The sequence below is a fragment of the Armigeres subalbatus genome, chromosome 2 (genome assembly GCF_024139115.2).
Source record: "Armigeres subalbatus isolate Guangzhou_Male chromosome 2, GZ_Asu_2, whole genome shotgun sequence".
Classification (NCBI taxonomy): domain Eukaryota; kingdom Metazoa; phylum Arthropoda; class Insecta; order Diptera; family Culicidae; genus Armigeres; species Armigeres subalbatus.
Window position 1 is genome coordinate 219,948,432 of NC_085140.1, and position 6,044 is coordinate 219,954,475.

Consider the following 6,044-nt stretch of genomic DNA (forward strand, 5'->3'; position numbering starts at 1 on the left):
ACTCCCCGATTTTGTCTACCCCCGATTTTATCACGTTTTCGACTCGATTTTATCACGTACCGAATTTATCACGTTTTCGACCCGATTTTGTCACCTCAAAAATTTTTGAAAATTTAGTCATTCTTTTTATTTCCGTAAATAATACCGCCAACAACAATGATTTTTATGAAATAACTTTCTCCGCCTGTAGTTTATAAAAAACTAGTTGACCCAGCAGACGTTGTTCGCATAGTAGGCGAAAATACGCGTTGTGAGCCGCCCCCGCGAAATGTCCATAAGAATCTTAATTCTAGTTTTTCTCACGAGAAAATATTATATAAACCCGTCGGAAACCAAAACGAACATGTCAGCTGAAAATCCAGAAAATCCATCCAGCCGTTTTCGAGTTATGCGACCATTTCATTTTCATTATATAGAAATAAAAGAAGATAACTTCTGAGTATCTGTGAAGTATTCTGTAAGCATTTTCGACAATATATAACGGGTACCATTTAAGCGTTTTGCAATTCCAAGGCATAAAATGATTCATATTTGTGGAATGAATTAAAAAATTGGAAATAATGTTTTTTTCCGATTTTGTCACATACCCTGTTTTATCACCCCAAAATTCACCAGGGGGTGATAAAATCGGGATATTACTGTATTATCAAGCTGAAGGTGGTTAAAAATCGTTTATAGAATTAAAACCATAGGTAGAGAAAATAATCCCGAAACTACTAATTTGATTATAACCTGTAACTGCCCGCACAATGTTATTCCGGGAATTTAGTGTTCATCATAAGAGGCTGGAACTTGAAACTTGTTGTAAGATCCTCATAACGATTGTTTTGTATTGCCGAAAAAAACTAACCTAGATTTGAGAACATCTGCTTCATACTGTATGTTATTTTTATGTCTGAATTCATCATCCGCCGTAGACTGTTTGCTACTGGTACGCACGTAAGTTCAACATGCCTGCCGACCGTAGTCTGCAGTAAGCTGAGTGGGTTGTGCTGCGAGCGAGAAGGAAATAGCCACCCCCTGAACTGGAAAGGCTTCAGCGAAACCGTTTGGTGGTTGGTTGCACCAAAGCACACAGACTTTCCGAATGGAAGGGGTTTCGAGTGCAAGTGGAAACAATAAAAATAAAAAGCTTCTTGGAACATATTACAATATTTGTTTAGCCGTATACATACATACATTCGGTTGGTGGGTTCATGGGGTGTAACATCATTCCGTTTTGTGTTCTATCTAATGCTCTCGCTAGTATCTACAAGATAAGTTGTTTTATTTTTTTTAATTCTACTTTTTTTGTGGAGATAAGTGAAGAGCAATGTAATCATGTTCCTATATGTCTATGAATGACTCAATGAATCTAAATTATGATATAAGGGAAGATCCATTAATTATGTAACGCAAAAATTAAGCATTTTCAATCTCCCACCCCCTTGTGTCACACCTTTTGTATGAAACATCTGAAAATTTTGTAACACTTAGTTTAACCCCCCTCAGAGGTGGAGGCCCCTCTGAGCGTTATGTCATTTGTGAACGTTCCCTAAAGCCTTTGTATGGCTAAATTGGGACATTTGAACCGTTTGTTTAAAAACTGTATAAGTGACATTTCTGGCCGAAATGTTCTGAATTTTCGTCCAAAAATGCGTATTCTGGCAAAAAAAAACAAAGAATCTTTTTTTCGGAAAAGTATGATTTTTTGTTTGTTTGTTTGAGAAAATATATGTACACTTTGAAGAGCAATTACGGAGTACTGCTTGCAGTTCTTGCACTGGAAGTGACCCAGCATGTTGATTTTGCTTTCAGCTATTGATCTTATAATTAAATTATAGAATAACTTGAAAAATATAGTTTTTAGAGCGATTGTATTCACAGACAAAAGAATTGTCAACTAGGAGATGGCGAATCAATTCTCGGTCCGTTCTAGAATGTTGTCGGATGGAAAACATTTACGACTTCCAGGGTATAGTGTATTCATTGTCCCAAGTAACAAAAATAATTTTATGGTGCACTTGACGCATAGGGTAAAGGATGTATTTTGGACCACCCTTACGGGGGCTCTTATTTTGGACCACCAAGAGGAATTTGCACTCAGTGGTCCAAAATATGAGCCATCGAACTGGTGGTCCAAAATACCTCCCTTACCCTACTTCTAAACTAATGCCTCAAAACCACATATAAAACAAATTATTCTACAATCCAATTAAGGCAGCCATAAGACGGAAGAAGCCCACTCTAGAGAAGGTATTCGAGACTATTTTCTTTGGTGCGTTAAAAACTTGTTAGTTTTATGCAAGCAAGTTTACGATACTATGTTAGGCATGGGGGGTAAGCTTGCAAAGGATACATCGATAGAATATTGTGTACGTGACCAGATTTATGAATACGAGCGAAAAGGTTACGCGCACAAGGCGACTCAAACTGAGTTGGACTCATGTGACCGCAGTCGTATGTGTTTTTTACCCTTGGTAGTGGTCCAACATCCAAGAAAGCAGAAAGACTCATCTAGGACGCCACGGCCAACGTGAATGGAGTGTCATTTAATTCGAAGTTGCTGAAAGGGCCCGATCAATTTCCCTGGTAGCAGTTCTTAGTTCATTCCTCCAATTTCCTGTGGCCGTGTGCGGCGACATAAGAGAGATATTCCACCAGGTGCAGATTAGGGAACAAGATCGTCTCTCTCAATGCTTCCTTTGGCGCGACAAGCCGAAGGACAATATACAAGTTTTCGTTGTGGACGCCACCTTCGGATCCACGTGTTCGCCGGTCTCAGCCCTGTTCGTTAAGAACCTCAACACTAAGCAATTCGCATATCGATATCCAAGAGCCTACAAAGCAATAGTAAAGCATCACTACGTCAACGACTTCTTGGGCAGTTTTGAATCAACCCAAGAAGCTGTGGAAGTTGTTGAGGAAATGAAATACGTTCACTCGAAAGGAGGGATCAACATCCGAAATTTCCTCTCAAACTCTTCAGAAGTGATGGAACGAATCGGTGTGACACCAACGAATAGCACGAAAGAACTTGCATTAGAAAGAAGTGAAAATGTCGAATCAGCTCTGGGAATGATGTGGCTGCCGAAAGTCGATTGTTTTAGGTACACAATAACTCTACGTGGGGAATTGCTTTCTGTCCTCGATGAAGATCGGATTCCCATAAAGCGAGAAGTACTCAATATTCTCATGAGCCTATTCGACCCTCTAAGCCTCATTTCCTTCTTTCTAATCCATGGAAAAATTATTATCCAGGGTATTTGGGCCTCGGGTACTGAATGGAACGAAAAAATTAGCCTAAATTCATTTCACCAATGGTGGCAGTGGGTGCAATGCTTCCATCAACTAGAAGTCTTCGCATACCCCGTTGCTATTTTACTTCATCCTTCAATAGCACTCGACAGCTGGAAGGTCATGTATTCGTTGATGCAAGCGAAGTGGCATACTGTTGCGTCGTCTATTTTCGGTTACTAAACTGCATTCAAGTGGCTCTCTTCGGAGCGAAAAGCAAGATAGTCCCACTGAAGACATTATCAATTCCGCGACTAGAACTGAAGGCCGCTGTTCTCGAACCTCAATATCATAAGGCTGTCTTGAAAAATCACGAGTTTCCAGTGTCACGCCCCTATATGTGGACAGATTCGACCATAGTGTAGGCCTGGATTTTCTCAGACCATTGTCGGCTCCAGAATTTTGTAGCAGTTAGAGTAGGAGAAATCCTCACCCTCAGTGATCCTCAGGACTGGAGGAGGATCAACACAAAGCTTAACGTAGCGGATAAGGCGACAGAATGAGAAACGTTCCTGATTTACAACAAGCAAATCCATGGTTCAGAGGTCCAGCCTTTTTGCATGAATTTGAAGAGCATTGGCCTCAGCGCCGTCAGAATATTACCACTCAAGAAGAAATGCGTCCAGTTCATGTACACTGGTTAGCAAATCCGCTGATCGACTTTACTAGGTTCAACCGTTAAGAGAGCATGCTACGTACAATTGCTTACGTATTTCGTCTCATTTCAAACTTACGTTACAAGCGGAGCGGAAAGAGTTTGAAGATTTCCTCTCTCGAACAGGAGGAGTTGCAAAGAGCTAAATAGACTTTGTGGAAAATTGCTCAAAGAGAATGCTTCATCGAAGGGATTTCGATTCTGTCCGCAAGTAAAGGGGCACCGAAGATGCGGCGCGCTTGCGTTTCCAAAGCAAGCCCGAGTTACAAAACGTGACCATACCTCGACGAACATGGAGTTCTTCGTATGCGGAGTCATATTGGTGCTGCAGCGTACGTACCGTTTGAGGCCAAGTATCCTGTTATGTTACCTATAGCCCCCTGCTATAGCCCCCGACGGATTCTACGGGGCACCCCCCAGGATTTTGCCTTTGGGTAAGAAAATCATTCTCTGAAAATTTCAGCCTGATCGGTTATTGCATAAGCTGGCGCAATTGATTTGAAGTTAATATGGGGGTTTCAGCCGAAATATATGGGAAAATACACTTCTGTTACTATTTCGTACAGGAAATTGGATGGAAGAGCCCGATTGAGCCCAGATTTGCAGGAAATGAAGTTAACATGCCAATTAACAATTCGACATAAAATTCTACCATGATTAAATAAACTTTAAATTAGTTTTTGGCTGATTTATTTGGAGCTGGGTTGAACACTTTGAAATTCATTAATTGCCATGAAAACAAGCACATGCAATCAAAGGTGCCTGCGATGCGTGATTTCGCGCGCACTGATACATAAGTAACTGCATGCGCGGCACAACACATATCGCAGCTACCTTCGATTTACATGTGCTTGTTTTCAAGGCAATTAATGAATTTCAAAGTGCTCAACCCAACTCCAAATAAATCAGCCAAAAACTAATTTAAAGTTTATTTAATCATAGTAGAATTTTATGTGGAATTGTTCATTGGCATGTTAACTTCATTTCCTGCAAATCTGGACTCAATCGTGTATTTTCCCATATATTTCGGCTGAAACCCCCATATTAACTTCAAATCAATTGAGCCAGCTTATGCAATAACCGATCAGGCTGAAATTTTCAGGGCCGGATGCGGCCCTTGGCTTCATTTTTTGTGGCCCGCGGCGTGCAAAAGAAAATACTTCATAATTGTCCCAAAAGCTTTTTTATCTGGCTCAAGAACCTCTTTCTTATAATTTATTGGTAAAAACCTACTGATTAAAAAAATAAATCTGGGCGAACAAGGAGTCGAATAATGCAGCACAGGCTAGTTTTGTTGTGAATGAGATTTTGGCAATCCGGATGAAACCTTTCCAGGGCGGAGAACTTGTTAGGGAATGCATATCGGCTGTTAATGATATCTTATGCCCCAAGAAAAAGCATCCTTCAAAAGTATTAGTTTCTCGTAAAGCACGGTGAATAGAAAAGTTCTCACAGAAAATTCTAAAACTATGTTACGTGGAAAAGCCACCTGCTTCTGATTCTACTTCTATACCTGCTTGCAATCGCTGAAAATACTTTATGTAAAAACAAGGCACATGAAGTTTCATAGAAGGATGAAGAAACGAAGGAATGAAGGAAACGACTGCCATTATAGACCTGAGGAAAGGTGTCGAGACCTGTATGAAGAAGTTTTAACTCTTCTTAAATATGGCTCCGGCAATGACGGGGTAGAACACGGGCGTTGTGACACTTGAAAATCAAAGCAAATTGTTTATTTGTTAATCAATTGACCTTTCCCGTCAAAAATTTCATTTCGTTGCATTGTCTCAGCCGATTCTTTGGCTTTTTAAGAGCAACTTTCCCGAAGAACTCAGATTTTTTGAAGCCTGTTGCTATTTTAAAAATCAAAAACAAAAACTGAAATTGTTGATAAAGTTATTTTGAGCTTTTTAGTGGAATGTCTTCACTTGTCATAAGATGAGTTTGTAATCGTCGAGTTAAGCCGAGTCAAGTACGAGACACTGAGGACGACCTTACTGTTGAGGTCGAAATACGTATCTGTCAAGGTACAATTAAGTCGGGGAATTAAATGGGATTGTACAAACTCGTCTTATGACAAGTGAAAAACCGAAAAATTGCTGCACGTGTGAAC